Raw genomic sequence first — 24,755 nt, 5'->3', positions numbered from 1 at the left:
CCTCTAAAGGAAAGGTTCCTCCTGTGCAAGCACCGGGTCATTACAGACCCCTAGAGGGACGCCGCTTGCGCTGGCGTTTTCATGGCAGACTGTAGCGGGGTGGTTTGCCATTGCCTTCCCCAGTCTTGACTACCTTTCCCCCCAGCAAGCTGGGTACTCATTTTACCGACCTCGGAAGGATGGAAGGCTGAGTCAACCTGAGCCGGCTACCTGGGACCCAGCTTCCGTTGGGATCGAACTCAGGTCATGGGGAGAGTTTCAGTTGCAATACTGCCACCTACCACTCTGCGCCACACGAGGCTCTTTTTAGCTATTGGGCAGTATATAAATGTAATAAATAGATTAAATAAATACATAAATAAATAAACAAGCATACTAAGAGCCATCTTTATTTCTTTCTGTATTTATTTATCTCTCTGAAGCACTCCACGTTGTAACATTTTGTTCCAGATCCCACTGGTCTTGTCTATAACGCGCCAGCAAGGAACCACTCGCACATGAGCACTCAGGCACCATGCTGTGCTGAGTCTTCTATTTCTCATGCTGGTAATGCTCATTTTGTAAGGCAACCACATCCTCTTCTAGAGTGTCTTTAACCTCCCAGTGCAGCACGAGTCAAAGCATAGAGCAGACAAAGCAGAGAGTTTCCGGGGTGGAGAGGGCTCCGGCCGCCATGTTTGGTACAAGAACAGAGGGCATGAAAAGCCCTATTTTCATCTGTGAAATGCTGGAGCATATAGTCATGCCTGTGCATATCCAACCACACTAAATAATACTGCCTGGTGTCATCATCAGGTTCTCTACATGAACCCTGAGGCCCTGTAATATGAAGTCCACATGGCCCAACCTCCCAGTTCATCCTCCCACTCACATAGGGTGTCCACTTACATCTCACTAAAAAAAAAAAAGTAGGACAAAGGAGAGGATAAATTTGCCTAAAATGTGCATATGCTGATTTATGTGTGTAGAGCATATCTATAATAACAATAGGGGATGTGTGTGTGTCTGGCTAAACCATCAGCCCCATAGCACAAAGGCTGTGAAACCTAGACTCCTGAAACTTCGCAGAGATACTAAGGGGACCCAAGGGGTGTGCACCTTGGAGGGTTTTTTATTTGTTTGTTTTAAAACCAAATTAATTCATTTTAATTAATGTAAAGATGGTTGAAGCCTGCAATAATACCTGCAGCCACTAGGGGCAGACTTCCCTAACCCGCACATAGTTCTGCTAGATCTACTTTAGCAATAATTACTATAATTTAAATAGAACTACAGTACATCTTGGCATCGTGGGGCAAAGTGGGGCCAGGTGATCTGTGTGCCTGCTCAGTCTCCTGGCCAGGTTGATGGGCCAGGAGACTGAGTTGATGGACAATTCCAAACCCCTGGGCTTTTCCTCTTTAAGGTTTTTGATTTTAAAACCAGACTTGGACTGAACATCCCTTCAAACAGAGGACATCTTCCGAGAGAGGCCTGTCCTCCGACAGCCCTCCAAACAGAGGATGCCTTCAAATAGAAGACTGTCCTCTGAAAAGTGGGACACATGGCTATCCTAGGCATACATCGGAGTTTTTAGCTTTCACATGAATGGAAGACAATGGCAAGATGCAGCCACAATGGTCAAGACCTCAAAGAACAGAGGCCTCTCTGCCCTGCCTTCTTTTGATTCTTTATCTTCAAACCAAGCTTGAACCACACAGCCCTTCAGAAAGACAACACCTTCAAATAGAGGGCTGTCCTTAGAAATCCCTTCAATTAGAGGATTCTCCTCTGTAAAGTAGGACGGATGGCCACCCTACCCATATCACCTTCAAAAATGGTAACTAAGGGGACCATCATAGGATTAGAGGGTGAGGCCTCCTGAGCCCCCACTGTGGAGCCTGGCAGCTCCGATGTCATGGGGCAGTGAATCCACGCTGGGTTTCAGTCAGAACCAGCTAGAACTCTACAGGAGCTATCCAAGGTGCTGAATCCTAAAATAGCTTCAGCGCCATAGAGAGCTCCTTTAGATTTCTGACAGGTTCTGACTGAAACCTAGAGTGGATTCTCCACCCCACTGACATCGGGGCCATCAGCTTCCACTGGCTACAACCCTGTTGTAACCTGCAAAGAATTCCTCCCCAACCAGAACCCCCAAGTCCAGCCTGCACCAGTCAGCGAGTGCCTGTTCCTTTCCCCCACCCCCTCAGTTGGGCTGTCTTGGTCTGTTCTCCTGGCCATATGTCTGCCGCATTCCTCCATCTTGCCATCTGTGTCTACCACCTCCGAAGAACATACTGCCTGTTCCAGATCTTCAGTTTCATTCATCATTAGATTTCATGATAGGAACAAACTTCACAGCTAGCGTCAGCAACAGCTGCTGTGCATTGAAATCAACTTATCCACATTGCTAAGGAACTTGACTGAAAGAAATCTTTGCTGGGCTTGTTCTTGGTTTGCCTGCCATCGGCTCTGTGGCCAGTGCCAAACTTAACAGGCCCAACATCCAGGTTTCAGTATCCTCTCATGGATCTTCTGTGCTTGATTGGACAACCCCCCCCCCCCGATGAATGGCTGCATTGCTATCACCAGCCCACTGACTGTTTTATTTCACCAGCAGTGACCACTGGGCAAAGAAGGAATTCAGCAGATGTGTTCTGGGGGTGGGGCGGGGAATGCAGTCGACAATATGTGCATGTTTGGAAAAAGCACAAAAAATATGGCAAACCCTTCTAAAATGAGCACAAACACACATTAGTCAATGGGGACATGCGCCTATAAATGCATCCATTTGAAAATGCACACAAAAATATGGATGGATTTTTTTCTGGAAAAAAACATGGACTTGGAGGTAGGAAAAGGAGGAAGTCCCCAGAAAGTGTCACTCCCCGGAAGTCTGCCCCGCTATGGTGAGGTGCATAATAAACGTGGTACTGATTGTATTTCAAGTTAAATTGCAGAAACTATTTCCAAATGTGCACCTATACATATAAATTACCATATGTCAATTTAAATATAATTCTGTGTCCTCTTTTTGGGTGGTGCTTAAGTGGCCACCCTAAACCTGAGAGGCAGGAATGATGGAAGATTACTGATACAGTAATAGCTAGGCCTGGAGTAAGAAATAAGAATGGGTGAGCAGCCCTGTGATTGCCTTGAGAATCCATTTGTATGTTGAGTGTTAAAGCCAAATGTCCAAAAATCAGCAAGGGGTTAGAGTCATATGGTTGGAAGCAGTGTAGGCTGGTGGATCCAATTTCAGGGGGGCTGTGTATCCATTCTGAGTTTCAGTCAGAACCAGCCAGAACTCTGAAGGAGCTATCCAAGGTGCTGAACCTATTTTGGGGATAGGCTTTAACACTTTGAATAGCTTCTTCAGAGTTCTGCTGGTTCTGACTGAAACCCAGAATGGATCCACAACACCACCAAGATTGGAGCCACCAGCCTACACTGGTGAGAAGTGATATCAAAGGTTATCTAGTCCAACACCTGGCCACTGCAGGAAACACAGTACTATACCATCCCTAATAGCTGGCCATCCAGTTCAGATTGTGAGCACTCAGGAAAGAATGTTTTGGGGATTGGAAGACTCTAGGGTCAAATTGGAAGGCAGATTCAAGTGGGAAAAGGCTGTTCTTTAAATATCCAGGTTGCATGTGCTGTATAACTGAAGAGCCTTTGCTCCTAGAGGACACCAGCTTTATTTTGGAACCTGGCCGCTCACGAGAGGGTCTGTCTTATCTAGGGCAGTTCAAGGTTCCCACAGGAGCCAATCTGAAGTAGTTGCACTTACCAAAAGGGCAAGGCAGAGTCAAGTCTGATGAAGCAGAGTCAAGCCTAGCTATGCAGTATGGCAAGGCCACACTGGGTCTGTCAGGACCCTGGACAGATCTATGTTGTGTGGAGCACAATCAGGAAGAGCTGTTGTCTCAGCATTGTGTAGAGGTCTTTTGAGGCTTTTTGAAGGCTGGCTGATCTGGGCTTGTGGTTAACCCCAGCGCCTCTGAGGAGCTGTCTGTTTCTTGAAAGGCTATTGCCTGATTCTGCAGCCACTGCCTTCTCCACTGTATGGGTAGTGATGACTGTACCAGGGGTGACCTCTGAATCCTAAGAACTGAATAAAGCCACATCTTCTAGATTGGAAGTTCCTGAGCTGTGGAGGCTGGTGGCTCCGATGTCAGTGGGGTGGTGAATCCACTCCGAGTTTCAGTCAGAACCGGTCAGAACTCTAAAGGAACTATCCATGGTGCTTCCATAACCTTGGATAGCTCCTTTAGCATTCTGACTGGTTCTGATTGAAACCCAGAGCAGATTCACTGCCCCACTGACATTGGAGCCACCAGCCTCCATGGATCCTGAGGTAGCAGACAATGGCTCTGTCAGGCTGGAACCCAGGCTCCCTAGTTTAGTTTCAGATTCTGTGTCAGATTCAGAGGCAGAGCCAGGAAAAGCCCATTCGAGACAGAGAGGCTGGGAGGAAATTCCCCAGGACTCTCCAGGAGTCAGGGATGAATCTTCCCAGGAGCTTATCCAACAGGAGGCCCAGGTTCAGAGACCATCTTCCCCCTCCCCACCCCCCAATGGGAACTCAGCCTTTGTCGGAGGGGGAGGAAGCACCAGAACTGACAGATCCCAGAGTCCATCACAGGGTTAAGTGGGCAGATTTGAGAGGAGGTGGGAGGTGGTCTGCCAGATTGGCTGCACATCAGAAGTTGGGTCAGGAGGACCCTCCCTGAAGGAGGAAGCCAGTGAAAGCCTGTCAGGCATGGCAGGAAACCATCCATTTAGTTGATAGGAACTGTCTTGCTTTGTTTAGCTAATGGGGCATTGAGGACAGCTCCTAGCCTTCACAGATGCTACAGGTGTTAAGACATGTTAACTGATTAAAGACTTTGTGGATTGCACAGCGAGTCTCTGTTGCTTCACTGTTCAGTGGGAGGGCTTAGAACCCTGGCAGGTTCACTGGATGATGCCTCTTCCACCTCAGAGTCCTCCTCCAAGCCAGAGTGGAGATCAAGGCCCAAGAACATGGTCATTTGTGCAGCAAAACACACTATTCACTCTGGTGAATAGAGAGACTGGTCATCTCTGTTCTAGAAGCATGGAGAAATACGTCAGTCCTTTAAAATGTAGTGGCAACAAAGAAAGCAGACTCATTTCAAATACCCTGTTCTTTCTCCACTTCCTTGCTTCTAGCGGATGTAATGGGTAGCTAATTCATTAGTTAATGCCCTAATTCGTCAGACTACTTTTGGCCAGGAAGTAGAATTCTAAGCCCTATACACAGGCTTTCTATGGTTCCTAATAAATCATCCCAACATCCTCTAAAATAGAAGGAATTGAAAGAGCACCCGCTTATTTGTCCTGCTTAAGAAGAAGCTGGAAAGCTCCATGACTTTGCAGGATTGACAGATTAAAGGGACAGGGAAGGAATTTTAAATCAAGGACGGGGGACAACTGATTATACTTAAATCCTTAGTCCACACTGGTTTCCCCAGATCACTTGTGGACTGGACTGGGGTTCGGTGGAGGGTTTGTCATACATCTACCTTGAAAAGTAAAACGTTATTTATTTAAATCATTTTATCCCACTCCACAGCCAAAAAGCCTCTTGGAGTGACTAGACACAATCAGCCAAAACTGAAGGCAGTCCTGCCTTTTCATTGATTGTGTCGAAGTCGCTCCAGGAAGCTTACAATCCAAAAGGTGGGACAAAAAAGGGAAGAGTGATGGGGAGGGAAGAGGAAAACAGCAAGTGGTCTTTCAGCAGAGCTGGTGAAATGGCCCAGCTTCTCATCTCATCGCCCCCTGCTGCAGCCTGCTGCAATGCCCATTGGTGTTGATTAGTGAGAACAAGGTTTTTGATTTTCACCGCTTCTGCAAAAATAATGTTTTCACACAATATTCAGCAGGGTTGGGTTTAGGTTCACACACAAAAATTAGACCAAAGCTAAAGGTAGCCATGTTAGCCCATTTAAAATAAAATGGAAACCAGGGCAGTGGAATTCTTTGTTTCTGTACGTGTTGGATGGCCAAAATATAAACGCAACTTTATGTGGAATATCCAAGGAGACAAAGGAAATGTCCAATGTGTTTATTAAGGGCAATCAAAAATCACAAAGCACTTTGCACATTCACATGACCCTTCCTCAGGCCTGATGTAAAACAAAAACAAAAACAAAAAACACTTGAGGTGGTGGTGGGGAGATGTTTCCTACTGTACAGTCTGTTACAGTCCTATTTATTTATTCCATTTATATCCCGCCTTTTTCTTCCTTAAGGAACCCAAGGCGGCTTACATTATTCTCCTTCTCCTCCTCTCCATTTTATCCTCCCAACAACAACCCTGTGAGGTAGGTTGGGCTGAGAGTCTGTGATGGGCCCAAAGTCACCCAGTAAGCTTTCATGGCCAAGTGAGGACTAGAACCCAGATCTCCCAACTCCTGGTCCAACACTCTAGCCACTATACCACACTGGCTCCCTTCGGGTAGTCCTTCAAGCCACTCTTTGCAAACTAATTATATTAGATGGTGCCACATGCAGGAGGTTCCAGATGACTCCAAGTCATGCTGGGACAAAGCAGTAATAGACACTCTCCCTTGAAAAATATTGTTACACACTCCCCACACTTCTGAGTGGTGAGACATCCAGGAATTATGATGTTTGGTTTGGTTTCCTTTTGGATCACAGAGTAATAGAAGCTTATGGTGGTTTTGCAACATCGGCTTTATTTACAAATATACAACCAAACCATAGCGGAAGCAAATACAAGCAGGCAGCAAAACTGATGAACCAGCATCAGGTTCTCAAAAGCAGGACTGTACTCTCCCACAGCTAGAGCTCTAACCACTCTGTCTGTCTGTCTGTCTGTCTGTCTGTCTGTCTGTCTGTCTCAGAGTTCCGACGCAAACTACCAAACTGCGTCTAGCTGGTTCTCCAACCCTTTCCCTGTGTTCTGCTGGGTGTCACATTCCCAAGGCTGGAGAAAAATTCCAGCCCATCCTCCAAGGCATTCTGTTATATATCGGATCACCCATCAAGTTCATCAAGTGATAAGCGTATTCACCATCATTAAAGAGGGCCAAAAGCACTTGTTGGAATCTGACTCTTGCACCCACCAGAATTCAAAAGTCCCCTGCAAGGCAGAGAGCAAAAGTTAAGAAAACTTTTAGAAAATCTCCTTCCAGTTCTAGGATTCTAACACAATTTAAACAGTGTACAAGATTCAAAAAGATGTTCCAAATATTAATAAACTTCTCCTAGTTTCTAAGTCATTAATTGACCTCAGCCATCATCATTTCTAACACTCCATGTCATCCTCACTGTAAGATGTTGCAATCTCTTTAATTCATCACTGAATTTGAATTTGAATCAGAGTGCCTCTCAAGGGGAAATCTTCACAATCAATTTATGAATGAAAAATAGCTGCTTTGTTCCAGGCAAACAGTACAGTACCTCCATCCAAAAGATTCCTATGCCAGATAGTTGTCATGTTGCGTCAGGCTGGTCAGGCTGGGCTGCATTATGGAATGTGAGACTAATAGAACCAGAGCTGAATTGGATGCTTGTCAGAGGGGGAATTTGCATAAATCTGATTTTCAAAAGCACCATGCAGGGTTAAGAAAGAAGGGGATTGAAACAAAGTGCTTCCAAAAAGCATATGGCTTTCAAGTGAAAATGGGGGTCAGATGGATTGCCGTTTTGAGAAAGCTGCTCTCATGATGTGCTCCCAAAATGTCAACGTTTCTCATCATCTAGCAGAGGGAGCCAGCAGTTCCCATAAACATGGCATCCTGTTGGGACTCAAGCTGGAGGATGTCAAGTGGAGTGTCAGGATACACACCACCTACCTTGCAAGGTTATTGTGAGGATAAAAATGGGAAACCAAGGGGAAAGAACTACCCTAATAAAAGTGTAATGACAGCTGAACATCAGGCTGCACAGCCAGCCCTTTTCACGTGCAGGGGCTGCTCCGGTCAGGCAGCCCGGTTCATACTCAGTGCAGGCAATGATCCTGGGATGCATCACCAGAACTCACTGTCCCCATATTGGAGCACACACAATGCAACCTCTCCTGGGAGGCATGCCACGTCCAGCCCTCCTCCCTGGCCAGGGTTGGTGGTTTCCCATCTTTCCCCTGAGCGTGCTTGGCACTGGCGGTTGGGGTTGGACTTGATGATCTTATAGGCCTCTTCCAACCCTATTATTCTATTATTCTTAGGCATCTCTTGGGGCTCCACCCACGTAGAGGGCCCACAAGCTAGGGGGCCATGTGTGCTACTTGATGGAGGACAGTCCTTTATCTGAAGGGCTGTCTTAGGACAGTCCTACATTTGAAACTATCCTCTGTTTTAGGGGTGCTGAACGTCTTTCAGCCCAAGAGCTGAATTTCATTCAGAGAAGCTCCCAGGGTCTGCATTCCAGGGGTGGGTGGGGCCCAAGGCCAAATAAGGTGGGGCCAAAGGCAAAGAGATGGGCCCAAAATACAAAAAAAAGACCAGCTACTTTAGCTGAAAGTGCCTACTGCCAGTAACTCAGCCTTAAGAGGGGCATTTCAGCCTTTTAGAATGGGGAAAAACCTGCACAAGATCCAGGAAGCCACCAAACCAGCAGTGGCCAGGGGAAAGGTCAGAGGAGGAAACCATTGGGCCAGATTTGGACCCCAGGTTGGCTGGATTTGGGCCATGAGTCTGAGATTCTGCACCACTGATGTAGGAGCTCCTTGATGGCATAAAAATGCCATATGTTATTTTTAAAAGACCCCCTGGGAGTCTTAAAAATCCAAGAGGTCTTTTGAAAATTAATTTATTATATGTTTTTATGTCACCAAGGATCTAGCTGGTTTGTCCAGCTATGGGCCGATGGTCCTTATCTATCCAAGACAATGCAGATGTGGACTGAAGAAGACTTATCTCCCCTACAACAGGTACTGGATCCTAAGTTAGCCAGGGACGGTCTCATCTGTCAGTTTCACTTTCTCATTTGTCAGTTTCACTTTCACTTTTCACAACAGGTACTGGATCCTAAGTTAGCCAGGGACAGTCTCATCTGTCAGTTTCACTTTCTCATTTGTCAGTTTCACTTTCACTTTTCACAACAGGTACTGGATCCTAAGTTAGCCAGGGACAGTCTCATCTGTCAGTTTCACTTTCTCATTTGTCAGTTTCACTTTCACTTTTCACAACAGGTACTGGGCTTTAAGTTAGCCAGGGACAGTCTCATCTGTCAGTTTCACTTTCTCATTTGTCAGTTTCACTTTCACTTTTCACAACAGGTACTGGGTTTTAAGTTAGCCAGGGACAGTCTCATCTGTCAGTTTCACTTTCTCATTTGTCAGTTTCACTTTCACTTTTCACAACAGGTACTGGGCTTTAAGTTAGCCAGGGACAGTCTCATCTGTCAGTTTCACTTTCTCATTTGTCAGTTTCACTTTCACTTTTCACAACAGGTACTGGGCTTTAAGTTAGCCAGGGACAGTCTCATCTGTCAGTTTCACTTTCTCATTTGTCAGTTTCACTTTCACTTTTCACAACAGGTACTGGGCTTTAAGTTAGCTAGGGACAGTCTCATCTGTCAGTTTCACTTTCACTTTTCACAACAGGTTCTGGGTCCTACGTTAGCTAGGGACAGTCTCATCTGTCAGTCTCAGTTTCTCCCACATTCACTTGTCTTAAAGCCCAGGATCTTTCCACCCCACATAGGAAGGGATGTGCAAACATGAACCTCACAGAATTCTCATCCAAGAGGTACAGCTATTCTCAACAAGGGGAGGACCATGATGTCCCTGCCTGCATGATGACCCTGCCTCACCTGCCCTGCACGCTGCTCGACGGGCTCCTGCCACTTGCCCAACCCTGGCAGGCACACGGGGCAACCCACCGGACAGTCCGCAGGTGCCTGGTGAGAGCTCGCAGCATCCCGCTCGTCTGCGAGCCACCATTTTGTGTAAAGCCTTTCTGGAAATTGTCATTTTGTGCAAAATGACGTCCATAAATACCGCGATTTACAAAAAATTGCAGACGCCAATGGTCTAGTTTTGTCCCACTCAGCCTGAACCAGGGGACTGTCAGACCTTACAGAACACTCCTAGGGCTTATGGAACAAGGGCCCAAGCCAGACCCCTCTGCTTCAAAGCCCTAAGCCCGAAAGCTTAGACAGTAGCAATAACCAAGAGGAAAGCAATCTTTGGAAACAAGTACTTAAAAGGCAAAACAACAAAGCTGACTAGACCTGTCTATATGTTCCAAGACATGGGTCTTCAATAGAACAGGACCTCAGAAACCAGCAATCTTATGCAGACAAGGGAAGGGGCAAAACAAAACCAGATAAAGATGGGCAGCTGTAGTAGGCCCCTGATTTTATATCCAAAAACCTTTAGCCAAGCCAAGGTGATTCTTATTAGGCAATCACAAGCTAGCTGAAAGAGTCTTCTCAGGGTTTGTTTGTTTTTTTTTTGGGGGGGGGACATTTCCACAAACACTCAGCTGACTTCATTCAGCCCAACGAATTCATGCAGCCTCTGTCTCACGGAATGGAATTTTACAGGCCACTGAGACCCAGGAGAAAAATTGATCCCTTGACAAACAGATGGCTTTTCCTTCATGTTATCTTCAGAACAACTAGAGCTGGGCTCAAGTGGCATCTCAAAATTCTCCACCCTGTTGGTGGGCAGAGAAACTGGGGGAACAATGTCAGTGAATTTCTCCAGTGGGAGGAGAAATTCTCCACAGTTCCTCACAGGTAGGACTCACCATTGACAGGGGCTGTTGCACAGTTTCTTTTTCCATAAGGGCTTTTTGTGGGTGCTGAAACAACATCAGCAGTGTTGGTAGGCTGGCCCCCATTTTGCATCCTCCACAATCAGGTGTGAGGGGGCAGTGTTTTGTCTAGCACCTTAAAGTTTGCTTCCCCCATGAAAGAGGCTTCCATTGTTCTACCTCATTCTCAGAATGTTTTTTAGTTTATGTTTGTGGTGTTTTTGAGCTTACCTGATCACAGAGAGCCTCCCAGGCTGCCCCCACATCCTGATCTGAAAAAGCCCCATGGGAGGAATTACCTCATGGTGCCTTGAACTGGGCTGTAATTGAAGTGTAGGAAGCCGGGGAGGCTACAGACTACCAGAGAGATGATAGTACAATGCAAGACAGGGCACTCACACACACTTCTCAGCCACCTCATAAGTAAGGTAGGGACAACAACCTCAAACCCAACCAATGAGAAATTCTCTGAAATTTCTTCACCACTGAATTTCTTTTTGAAAGCAATTTATTTTCTATCACATGGAATGAGAATGGCTGGGGGGGAAAGTGGGAGAAATTTTTGGTACAGCGCTAACAACATTGTTAGGTGGAGAGGATTCACGAGCACCCAGTGTCACCCTGCTTCAAGGAAGCAAGATTCCAATCCAGCACTCCAACCATTATACTCCAGCTCTGGCCTGCATAGTCCTAAGCAGGTATCCTTTCTGGTTTAGTGCTTCAACGTTCATTATACGTTTGCTTTTTTACTGCACGAGTAGGGTGCCACGCATATATTTGAAGGCACCCTAGACTTGAAGGGCTAGTCCAAGTCTGGCTGAATGAAGAAGAACCATGAGATGGGAGAACAAGAGACTTGAATATGATGGGATTATTTAGTAAAGATGCCTCCCATTAGAAAGGCAATTAGCAGAGAAAAAAACAAAAGGCAAAACAGAAAGAGTGTTTACCAGTCCCACATGCACACAGGCTATCTTAGAACAATAAAGGAGACCACACGTTTCTTTAGTGAAGAAAAGAAAACAGTTTTACTCAGAAATATTCTTGCATACACAATGCAAGTACAGCATGGAGTTTTTAAACAGTGTGTTCAGTCCATTTTGTGCTCTGTTCCACGAGCAGGAATGAGAGAGCAAACACATATGCTCCCAGCAATGGAGGAGGTCACAGGGGAGGAGCAAAAGGAAGGGAGGCGATAGGCGCCCCATCCCTCCCCCCCAAAATTCTGGCCGGGGAGGAGGCGCCCCGTCCCTCCAGCCACGAATCTTCCTGTCCTGCCGGGACGCAAATGGCGGTGGCTGTAGCCGCCGCCGTTTGTGTCCCTGCAGTGAGCTGTGATAGGCTACGTAAATGTTTACGTAGCCTATCACAGCTGGGTGAAAAAAAAAACGCTATTTGCATTCCCCTTATTTTCGCTGTAGTCTATGTAAATATTTACGTAGACTACACGTGCCAAAATAAGGAATGCAAATGGCGGCGCCCATGGGCGCCGCCATTTGCGTACGCGCAGGTTTTGTTTTGTTTTTTCACTCAGCCTTGATAGGCTATGTAAACATTTACGTAGCCTATCACGCTGTTTTTTAAAAATCTAGCCGTGATAGGCTACGTAAATCTTTACGTAGCCTATCACTTTTTTTTTTTTTAACTTGGAAATGGCGGCAGCCGGTCGGAAGACCGGCCGCCGCCAAACCACCACTGAACCGCCTCTGGAGCCGCTGCTCCCAGGGACATTCGCACAAGGTAAGTCCCGTCCTGGGGGGGGGGGCAGACCGTTTCTCCACTGATTTCGGGGGGCCCAATGCGCTGGCATTCAGCCTCCCCGAGATTCGTGGAGAAATTCTCTGACATCCCTATACCATCTCTACTTTTGAAGTTGCCCATCAGCAGATACAGCCTGGATAGCAGACTGAGAAGGCACACAGAGATGATGGGCTTCATCACACAGAGCTTTTATCCTGCAATTGAGATGGCTCCTTCACAGAAGTTTGCGAGCTCTTCACATGATGCCATGGCCCTGCCGTGACACTCTTGCACTAAATGCCCTTTGTTCCATTTTTAAATAGATCGCAGATAATGAGCTATCAAACTTCCCCGGTGTGTTCTGCTTCAGTTTCCTCCTTGAAAAGAGTAAAAGAGGCGAGAAGAGGAATGAGATCAATGAAAGATAATGGAAGACTCAGATACGGGGAGAAGGGAGCAGGGGAAGGAAACGCATGTAAAGGGAGTCAGTGGCAATCCTGCATTTAAAATGGAAACAGAAAGCCACGTTTTAAATGCAGGATTTTAGGCTGGTGTAGAAATGCACTACCTGGCCACAGGCTTGCCTGCTATGGTGAAATGCATTAGCATATACACATTTCATGCCACTCTTTCTCCTCTTTCATCCTCTTTTCTTTGTGATGTGTATGCGGCCACCAAACACACAAACAGCCTGACTATCCATGTGCGTCCCATCTTCCTCAAACTGTTCTGAAAGAGAGAAAAGAGGAAATAAGTATGACTAGAGAAAGGGAGGGAGGGGAAAACAGAAAGAAGGCAGGGTGGAAATGGAGGAAGAAAAAGGAGGAAAAATTGATGTGCCTTGCAAAAAAAAAATATTCTGATAATATAAGGTGGTGAAGATTGAAAGAAAACTGTGTTCAGCTTTCTTTTATATTTCTTTTTATTGTCTTTTTCTCAGAATCTTTAAGAAATAATGCCAAATACTCAACGGCATAAAAAGTTCATTCCCACTGAATCCCCCTGCCCCCAGCACTGCACAAAATATATGCAGCTGCACATTAGAATCACCGCAGTGCTGTTCCTACTCATGGCAGCTTTTAGAATCAATCTGTGAATGTCCTTGCAGTAACTATCAAGTTCTCTGACTTTCTTCAGGTCATCCTGATTGTTGGCTATTTTTATTCCCCAGGCAGCACAACAAAAGCACTTCCAGGACTGAAGGCACATAATTGGACTAATTTATGTCCGTGCCATGTTTCACAGGTCTGAGCATACAGATGAAGCTGGTAAGTGAAACCACTAGTCCATCCAGCCCCTTATGAATAACAGTGACTCTCAAACGTCTTGAGCAGTTGTTTTCCATCCCCTATTACCTGGGCCTTCTAAACTATAGATGCCAAGGATTAAATCTGATCTCTTCTTCAAGCAGATCATGTGCGCTTTATCAAGATTGGGCCATGGTCAGCAATCTGACAGGAGCCAAGACACGTGGGATCCAGCCAGTAGCCAGGAACAAAGGACGAGCTAGGAGCAAGGAACAAGCCAGAAGTCTGGACCAAAGACTAACGAAGGATGCAGGAAAACAGCAGAGCTCAGGAAGACGGTGTTGCTCAAGCAAATCTCAACTGGAACAGGAAGCACTTTTATACTCCTTCCCACCCAGGGGCATCCAATGAGAAGTAGCCACCTGCAGTTCAGTGGTTCACCACATGGGGCAGCCACACACAGACCCTGCAGCATCTGGCACTCTGACATTGAGCTAGTTCCCCTACTTTCAGGTAAATAGTTCCCCACCTTATAAAAGAAAAACAAATCCAGAGGTTCTACAGTCCCCTACCTCCCAATGCTGGTCAAAGAAAGTAAGGCTGTACACTGCTTCAAACCGAAGCCTGAATGCTGAGCCGAAGCACTGCTTGCCGAGTTGAAGCCTGACACCGAGTCGAAGCTTTGGGGCACTTCGGAGCAATCTGGAGGCCCAGCCGCCACGCCACTGCCACTGCCATTGCCCAGCCCCCAGCTCCTTACCTGGTCCTCTGGATGTGCACTGGCAGCCATCTTGTTCCAAGGAATGGGGGAGCCATTTTAAAAATGGCTCCCCCCATTCCCCAGGGCACGATGGCTACTGACACATGACCAGAGCACCTAGGAGCTGGCAGAGGCAGTGGTTCCCCCGATGGCAATGACAGCAGTGGCGGCAACCCACCCTCGCTGCAAGCTGTGGCCGCTGGCCTCACTCAAGCCTTCATGGGCTCCTCGGAGGCAAGGATCCCATGAAGGCCTGAGCAGAGGCAGGAGTCATCCTCCAACCGGGCGCCCTGCCCTCCTTGCAAGAAAGGGAGAGAGCGAAGTTGGAGGGTGATTCCTGCCCTCATGGCTATCAGCAGTTGGCGGGCTGTGACAGGAAGAGGTTCCCTCAGCAGCGCCAGCAGTGGCTCCTTCGGTGGCGCCAGCAGCAGCAGCACCTCCCATAATGGTGGCACCCCCCCTCATGGAACAAGGGCCCATGTAAGGAGCTGGGGGCTGGGCAGCATGTTGGGGGAGCCAAAGCAGGATTCGGATGTCCAAAGCCCGCTTCGGCTTCATAGGCCAAGGTGGGCCTGGGGGGGGGGGGCCGAATCAGCCTGATCCAAATCAGACCCACCCCGAAGCGGCTTCCGCGTCAGATCAGGGGGTCCATGCACAGCCCTGAAAGGACACCTTCAGCCATGCACATAGAAAATGCCTCAAACTCGCAAGGAGACCCAATGGGTAGGGTGACCAGCTGCAAATTCATCCATTTGTATGCACAAATTGATGGTGGCATTTGCTCGTTCTGTTATACCCCAGGTAGCACTTCATTGGCTTCAGCGGACTCCATCCAATGATGCATCTAAGTAGACTCTCGCCTACCAATGCTCTTGATGCAAGAAATGTGTTCATCTTTATGGTGCAACAGCCGTGTTTGTTAATTTGATACAATTATGCAAATGCACTCATTTCCATAAAGTTGCTTATTATGCATTTAGTATGCTGAAATGGATAGTGGAATTCTTGCAGGTTGGGGACAATCAATTCTCCTCAGCATTATGTTCATGCTACCCCTTGTTTTCTGTTCATTATGTTGGCTACCTCTTTCATCTTGCATTCTATTAGAACATCTCCTGTTGACCACCTAACTACTCCTTCCTTGCTCTCTGAGACTGTACTATCTCTCTCTCTCTCTCTCTCTCTCTCTCTCTCTCTCCACTCCTTAAGCACCTTCATCATTTATAAACCCAAGCATATACTTTGGTCAGCCCACTCAATACTCAAACAGACCAACTAAAGACCTGAACACTCAAGCAGACCTATTTCCCCAATTTGAATTATCACCCCATCATGTCAACCCAAATGTACATCTTCCAGTCCCTGGCTGTGCCATTTGTTCCTTGCTGCTCCCCATAGCTCACTTGCTTTATTTAACTGGTTTCAACCTTATCATTGTCTGATCTCACTTCTGAGATCCCCTGGTGCTGACTGTCCTGGAACTCAGCCCTTTGCTATGCCTGACCTTGTCTATTGGATCAGAACCCTTAGTTATTGAGCCATCCCCTGAGCGACTCCACTCTAGCTTGACCAGAACCAGCTCACCAAACCCTTCTTGGCTTCTTGATGGTCTCCCAGGGAACCTGGTTGCAGCAACCTCCCCAGCTGGACAAACCCTTAGCAGAACCTGTGACCTGAAATGATATACAGTATGTACAGTAATGTGTGGACTGGGGCTTAGTTATTCACTGGTTTTCCTGCTTCCTGAATGTTCCAGCACAGTTCTTGGCTCTGATGATAGATAGATAGATAGATAGATAGATAGATAGATAGATAGATAGATGATAGATAGATGGATGATAGATAGATAGATAGATAGATAGATAGATGATTGATGAGAGAGAGAGAGAGAGATTACTATTACTAGTGTAAAGCCTGTGTTACCGCAGGGGCTAATCTGAGAAGGATTGGATAACAATATGTTTGCCTGTTTCCCTTGAGACTGGGACAATTTTACGCTTTAAAAATAAGTGTATTACAAATAAACCAGCAAAGGTGAAAACAAAACAAAAAAGATGTTTGTCTTTAAAAAGATCATTTACCATTTCTTGCAGTTCGAGGTTGAAAACATGTGATGTCAGATAAGGTGCTGTTTGGGGTGGAGCAAGTAAACCAGGACTGAACAGTTGAGGAATAGGAGACTGGCAGGGAGCCAAGAAACACACTGCTTTGCTATTAAAGCTCAAGCTTTGAACTTCTTCGAAGTTTCAAGATTTGAAAACGTTCTTTAAAAAAAATCAATAAAAATTAAAGAAAAAAGCCCAAGTTTCTTCCAGTCTATCCATTCTGTTGCTTCATGTCAACTTTTCCTCTTCTTTCTGGGGTCTTGTCTGTTTTCGTCTCTTCTTTTTTCTCACTTTTCTCCCTCTGTTGTCCTTTCAGCTCTTTCTCCTCAGCTTCTCTTCCTCCTCCTCTAATTATCATCAACTGACTTTCTTTCAGCCCCTTTCCCAACATTCTGTGCCTGTCCCTTCATTGGCCCAGCACTCTAAGTCCTCACAGGAGTAAGCATTATTACATGGGAATACACACACTGTGTCTCACGTTATATTACATGCACAGTGTGGGGCATATGCATTAACCTGTCCTTTGTGCCATCTCTCCCCTTCTCCCTTCCCAAGCTTCCCAAAGCTCAAGGTTTGAACTATTTCACATTTTCCACACTTCTACACAGCTCAAGCTTTAGTTTGAAACAAAAATGAGCAAAATCAGTCGGGTAAATCTCTAGTTATAAGCCCTACACTATCGTATCCTTATATGAGATTATTAATAATAATAATAATATTTCTTGGCCACCTTTCAGGCTGGAAGTCATCCCAAGGTGGTGTACAATACAACACATAAAGCCTATACAATAATAAGAGTGACTAAAAACCACAATAAAAAAGTAAGAACACAATAAAAACAGCAATAAAAACCAACAACAAAACCAGCAATAAAAAAAGCAACAATAGCAATCATATCAGGAGAAGGCCAGGGTGAAATAATATGTTTTTCAAGGCCTTCCTAAAACCCTGCAATGATGGAGCAGTGATGGAAAAAAGGAGGGTAAGGGGAGACATGATAGAGATGTACAAAAGTATGCATGGTGTGGAGAATGTGGATAGGGAGACATTTTTCTCCCTCTCTCAAAATACTAGAACCCAATGGGGTCATCCCATGAAGCTGATTGGTGGGCGATTCAGGACAGATAAAAGGAAGGACTTTTTCACACAGCACAGAGTTGAACTATGGAATTCTCTACCACAGGATATGATGATGGCCACCAATTTGGATGGCTTTAAAAGGAGGTTAGACAAACTCCTGGAGGAAAAGGCTATCAATGGCCACAAGTCTTGATGGCTGTGTGCTGCCTCCAGCACCAGAGGCAGTGAGTCTATGTACACCAGTCGCTGGGGAACGTGGGTGGGAGGGTGCTGTTGCACTCATGCCCTGCTTGTGGGTTCCTGGTTGACAGCTGGTTGGCCACTGTGTGAACAGAATGTTGGACTAGATGGACCCTTGGTCTGATCCAGCATGACTCTTCGTATGTCCTTATGAGCATGGCAGAACCCCAGTGAAAACCTGTTCTAGAGCTGTGCATGTTCTGAGAAAATATCAGTTTAAAAATATGTATTTAAATCCATATTTTCATACAGATTTTTTGTTACAAAAATTCATACAAATTCATACAGGGCAGGATGGATGGATGGATGGATGAATGAGCATGGGAACATGATACAGACTGAAAATAGATTGATTTGGCCATGCCTAACATGTGGGGGAAACCACCTTTCTTTGCATTCAACTGCATAGAATCCAAATATCAGGATAGGGCAGCCTTTGGTGAAGAATTAGAGTCTGTGTTGGATGCTGTGTTGGAAGCTCCCAGCCCAGCAGCTACAAGATAGTGTGTGTTTTATGTTAAATTAGTTCCGTAGAGCTCCACAGCCGTGATGTGCCCTCCAACCACAGGTGTTCCTAAATCAATGAGTCCATGACAATTATAAATTGCTTTTCATAAGCAGTAAACAAACACAGCCATGATAAAAACTGGTGAGAGAGAGATGAAAAAAATGGCTTCACTGAAGCGATACCTCGGATCAACGGTATTCTGCTGCCCAAGCTCTTTCTAAAATGCTTACTTCCGTTTTTTCAAGCAATGCCTCTTTGTTTCCATTTTCTGCTTCTGTGTGACTTGCTGATTCAGAGATTGCAGAAGGAAAGTTTCTTCTTAGAGAGCTCCCTCCTCTTATCCCCACCCTGGAAAATGCAACATTGTGCTGCAAACCACAGCATCTGAGAAATACTAAAGAACTGACTCAAGAACCAAGAAGTCCTCTGACTGAGGACATTCTTTTTCTTTGTTTGCAATATGCATGCAGCAGTTACCTTGCATAGGGTTTCCATTTTGGTTAGCAACGAGGAGTAGTGGATCCAAGGCTTGAATCCCAAGGAGCTCCAGTCCCAACTCAATTTGAATGGCACTTCCTCTTGCCAGGTGACAACAGCCATTTGGGTGTCACCTGAGGCCAGGGAAATGGGGCTTGTCCCATTGCTCAAATCATGAGAGGAAGACAGTGATGCCATTTATGGACACCATAACCCAGCCACTGATCTCCCCAACCCTTTTAGCCAAATCATCTCTCCCATACTCTTCTAAAAATGTCCTCGCTGGCTTGCTCTACAGAGATGCCAGGATATGGCATCTACATGCATCATGGTCCTGCCACCACCAAAAACGCCTGTTTTCAGATGGGAACAGGATGTGAGAGTGGTGTGTCCCTCTTTTCTTAGCTCTGTGCTTGAGCTGGAAAGAGGGCTGTACAGTTTTTGTCAAATCCCTTCCACCTGTGTTTCACATATTGTCAGGCCTTTTTTGTTCCATCGTTTGATCATTGATGGAATTGGATTTTTTTAGGGAGGTACAAGAATTTTGTTCCTGTTTGCAAATGTGTTTGCACTAATGTGCATTTGCACACTTGCACGAATGCACATTTGTGCAAAGTCCCCCAAAAAGTAAAAGAAAAGGGGTCCACAAGTCTGCAGAATCTGCACGACTCAGAAAAAGACAGTCTCTTGTGGAATCCACAGGATGGATTCTTAGAAATCCAAACTGATTTGAATCCATTTCAGATTTCTCTGACATTCCTAGTTGGAAACCCCCATAGCCTAAGGGAAGACTGAACGTTGTGTGTCATCTGTGCATAGGCTCCGAAGCTTTAGGACGCTGCTGCCACAAGTCATCAAATAGCATCATTCTGATGTTAATCACAGTAAGGGCAATGCTTCCTGACTTCACTCTGATGCCTCTTTGTGGGGGCGGGGGGTTACCATCTACCAGGACAGAGAGGAGCATTGCTGCCTCTCATGACAGGACTGTGAAACCCACAGTGGCCATGAAAAAGTGTCAGGGTCTGATTTCAGCCCTCTTATTTCAATCCTAACATAATTTATAAATCATGTTTGACTCAGCTTTGATGTTATTATAATGTTCTTCTCTTTTTTAATCTATTTTTATTTTATTTTTATAAATGAAATAAACACTAAAAAAGGTAAAGGTGTCCCCAACCAGTCGTGTCCGACTCTAGGGTGCGGTGCTCATCCCCGTTTCTAAGCCGAAGAGCCAGCGCTGTCCAAAGATCCTTCCATGGTCATGTGGCTGGCATGACTGAACACCGAGGTGCACAGAACGCTCTTACCTTTCCCGCCGAGGCGGTACCTATTTATCTACTTGCAATTTCTTGCTTTCGAACTACCAACAACATAATCAGAATCTTCAGTTTCCAGCATTACAGTATTCTGAGGAAAAGAAAAAAGGGAGGATAGCAAAGAAGGAAGAGAAAAAAAAGAAAGAAAGAAAGAAAGAAAGAAAGAAAGAAAGAAAGAAAGGGGGGGAAGGATTATATTAAACTTCAATAAGACCAAACCAAATATCCAAATATATATCCAATTGCAGATTATACCTATACAGCATTCTTCCAAACATTGCAAGTATTATTAAATCTTCAGTCCACTACACCACAAACGGTAAACCTTATCTTTCAATATCATAACCTCAGTCTTATAGCAAAGGAATGGGAGCAAACAATCCATTTCCATTGGCCGTATGTTACCATTCAGTTAATGTGTATTAATAAATATTAAAGGTTTAACCAACAAGAAACAGTAATAATAATAATCCAATAATAATAATAATCAAAATAGAAAAAAAGTTTACAAAAAAGATAAAAAGTAAAAAACAAAAGCAAATCATTTGTATATTTTAAGTAATATCATATCTAAAAATATATTTATGCATGTACACACACATACTCACACCAATAGGAATTTTATTACAATATAACACACACAGAAGGAGAAAGAAAGAAAGAAAGAAAGAAAGAAAGAAAGAAAGAAAGAGCGAGCAAATATTTACTCTGGCATACTGCCTAGATCTGTTATCAGCTATAGCCCAAACAGCACTTCAAAAAAACAGTAAAGATGGCTAAGTTCCAACTCCAGAAGCTGAGAAAGTTGGTTCCCTTGTTTTAATTTTAATACCAATTAAAAATGATTCTGCAGCATCAGGATCCAAAAATCTTTTCATCTGGCTTTCAAAAAGAATGCAAAATGTAGCCGGATATTTAATATGATATTGCAGGTTAATTTGCTTTGCCAAACTTCTCACCTTGATGAATTGCCTTCTTTTGTCAGCGATTTCTTTAGTATAATCAGGAAAGAGCATAATCTTGTCATTTGCTGGTCCCCACTGAAGCTCACCTCATTCTCTTGCCAGACGCATAAGATAATTTTTTGTAGAGACTTGTGGAAATTGAACAATAACAGTCCCAAAAGTCCCTTTAGTGCCACATATTGAACCAGGAACACGATATGTATGCTCAATATCAAGTAAAAAATCAGATGGTAAAGCAAATAGCTCATGCAAAAGTTTATCCATAAATTCAGCCAAACCTATATCAGTAGCCACGTCTTTAATAACAAGGATATGTAGATTCGCTCTATGTGTACAAGCCTCCAGTTGAGCAATTCGAGCAGACAAAATATTATGAAATGCTTCAATGGCCACTTCATGAGCAGTAACCTGATCTTCAAGAGCATTAACCTTCAATGCCATCTTTTGAAAAGAGATATTAATTAAATCCACAGCCCCCTGAAGGGCAGTAATTGAGTCCGGAATTGTTTCAAGTTTCTTTGACTGCTCTGGTAGCTGAGAAGACATAGTTTTTATCAAAGCAAGCAACTCCTCTTCATCTCAGGCATTTCTAGAAACCTTTGCCGAGGGCGCAATTGCGGGGGAGTAGGTGGCATTCTCAAGCCTTTCTTTTTTTTCCTTTGGTACTGCCATCCTCCACTTTCAAAAACACAACTAGCAAGTATAATTGCAGAAACAAAAACAAAAAAAACACACAGATTTAATTAGAAGTCCTCAGATATTGCTGGTAGTTTAAATTCAGAAATACTATTTGGAGCCATTTGTCCTTATGTTAGGAATGTCAGAGAATTCCACCACGGATCTCGGGGAGGCCGAATGCCAGTGCATTCAGCCCCCCGAAATCGGTGGCGGAATGGTCTGCCCCCCCCGCCCACCCCCCGGGACGGGACTTACCTTGGGCGGATCTTCCTGGCAGCGGCGGCGGCTCCGGCGGCGACTCCAGCGGCAGTTCGACAGTGGCAGCGGCCACGGCAGTGGCCGGTCTTCTGACTGGCTGCCACCGCCGCCATTTCCAATTAAAAAAAAATGTGATAGGCTACATAAAGATTTATATAGCCTATCACAGCTAGATTTTTAAAAAACACCTTGATAGGCTACGTAAATGTTTACATAGCCTATCACGGCTGATTTAAAAGGGAAAAAAAAGTGCGTTAAATCAGCCTATCACGGCTGATTTAAAAGGAAAAAAAAACGTGCGTGCCCATGGGCACCGCCATTTGTGTTCCTTATTTTGGCACGTCTTAGTCTACATAAACATTTACGTAGACTAAGACGGCGAAAATAAGGGGAACGCAAATAGCGTAGATGCTACACTATTTGCGTTCCCCTTATTTTCGCCGTCTTAGTCTACATAAATGTTTACGTAGACTAAGATGTGCCAAAATAAGGAACGCAAATGGCGTAGCGTCTACGGCCCATGGGCGCCGCCATTTGCGTACGCACGTTGTTGTTTTTCTTTTAAATCAGCCGTGATAGGCTACGTAAACATTTACATAGCCTATCACGGCTGACTGCAGGGATGCAAACAGTGGCAGCTATGGCTGCCGCCATTTGCGTCCCTGCTAGCCAGCGGCCGGATGTCCAGCCGCTGGCGGAGCCGGCCGGTGGCTCCGCAGAATCCCTGCGGAGCGGAGCTGGCCGGCCAGGATTCGGGGGGGAGGGACGGAGCACCTCCCCCCTGGCCAGAATTTGGGGGGGAGGGACGGAGCGCCTCCCCCCACCACATATGTCACCCTTCGAAAAGGTAAGTGACTTTCGTATATCCCTACCTTATGTCTCCTAATTGCTTAGGAGTTTCAAACAGCGTTCAGTAGATGACACTCCGGCATCTAATCTTAGATTTCAGCCCCTCTGTTTCTCAGCAGAAGCAGCTGTTCTTCCAAGATTTCATCTGGATGGTGCTGATGTTATTATAATGTTCTGTAGCATCGGTCATGGGCAATGCCAGGCTAGTAACCTATCCTCTGTAAAGTCGGGCATACAGCCACTCTATGAAAAAGAGAAGGTTGGGTGGGGAGTATGATTCCTTCCTCCGGGTCCTAATGCTCTCACTCCCTTGCAGATGGTTGATAGCTCAGTGGCAGAACCAATGCTTTGCATGCAGGAAGTCTCGGTTCAGTCCAGGTAAAAAGGATCACAGACAGCACACAGCTCAGAAAGATCCCTTGCCAGAGACCTTGGAACAACCTTCCCCAACTTGGTGCCCCCCAAACATCAACTCTCATCAGCTCCAATGAGCACCGCCAATTGTTAGGAATGCTGGAAGTTGTGGTCCAAGACATTGGGAGAGCACCAGGCTGAGGGAGGCTGCCTTGGGGGATCACTGCCCATCAGAGAAAATGATGTCAAGCTAGATGGATGAATGGTCCAGTAGGACACAGCTTCATACATATGATACTAATACCATGAAGACTCCCATCAGTAGCACAAATGCTGACCATGGTGAAGGTTCATTCAGGTTGAAATTCAGCTGAATTTAACTTTTCCCACACTCAATAGTAAAGAAATAACTCCTTTTTTATTTCCTTTCTCCTCTAGAGACGAAAAGGGGATGTTCATCAGATTTAATGTCAAACTTTTGATTGCAGTTCCCTTGGCTGCTATAACCATGTGAGTCATATAAAATGGTTGAAGGAGATTTATTCTCTGAGATGAGAGCCAGACATAAGCTTCACATTTGCTTAAGCTGACTTTGATGATGTGAAGCTAGTGTTTAGGTTTATTATTCTTGGTGATCTCTTTTAATATAACAACATTCCTTTAAAAAAGTCTGTTGTACTTGTTATTTATGGTATGTGTCTGTGGCAAAATGGGATGTTTCCACCATAAAAAAGAGCAAAGTATCAAAACTATTTTATACAATTGAATTACCAAAAAAAAAAAAAAAGCACCCTTGTATAGACGTATTAAGAAGACAGCAAATGATATTTTGGATGTCCTTGGTACAAGCACTGAATTATAGAGCCCGAGGAATCTTAGCTTTATGATTGGAGTATCTATGATTGCAACATTATGACTGGAGAATCATAGAGCTGCTGTCCTGAGAGACAGCAAATCCAAAGCTAAAGCATCCCAACAGATGGTTGTCCAACCTCTACTTGACAATGCCTAGTGAAGGAGAGCGCACCACCCATCTAGGTAACTGGATCCACTATTGAACTGGTCTTGCCATCAAGATATGTATCCTAATGTTCAGCTGAAATCATGACACCTGCCTACATGTGACCAAGCAACCAGATTTCACCTAGCATTTTGGAGTCTGCATCAGAACCTGGCAGCTCCATTTTAATGCATAAGAACATGTTCACACTGCATCATAGGATTGTTAGTCTTCATGAGGCAGATGTACAATGAAATCTTATACATATTTACACAAAAGTAAATTTCACTGTTTTCAATGGAGCTTCTTCCCAAGTAAGTGTGTATAAGATTGCAGACAAAGTTACAGCAAATGTGATTTGATGCAAAAGGGTTAAGATTAGGGCTGTTGACCCATGAAAGTTTAGTTGATTAACCATCTGCCTTTTCACTGATTGTTT

The sequence above is a fragment of the Heloderma suspectum genome, chromosome 12, assembly GCF_057233095.1.
Source record: "Heloderma suspectum isolate Gila_16-S chromosome 12, 16-S_ref, whole genome shotgun sequence".
In the NCBI taxonomy this organism is placed as follows: domain Eukaryota; kingdom Metazoa; phylum Chordata; class Lepidosauria; order Squamata; family Helodermatidae; genus Heloderma; species Heloderma suspectum.
This window is presented reverse-complemented; position numbering follows the sequence as displayed.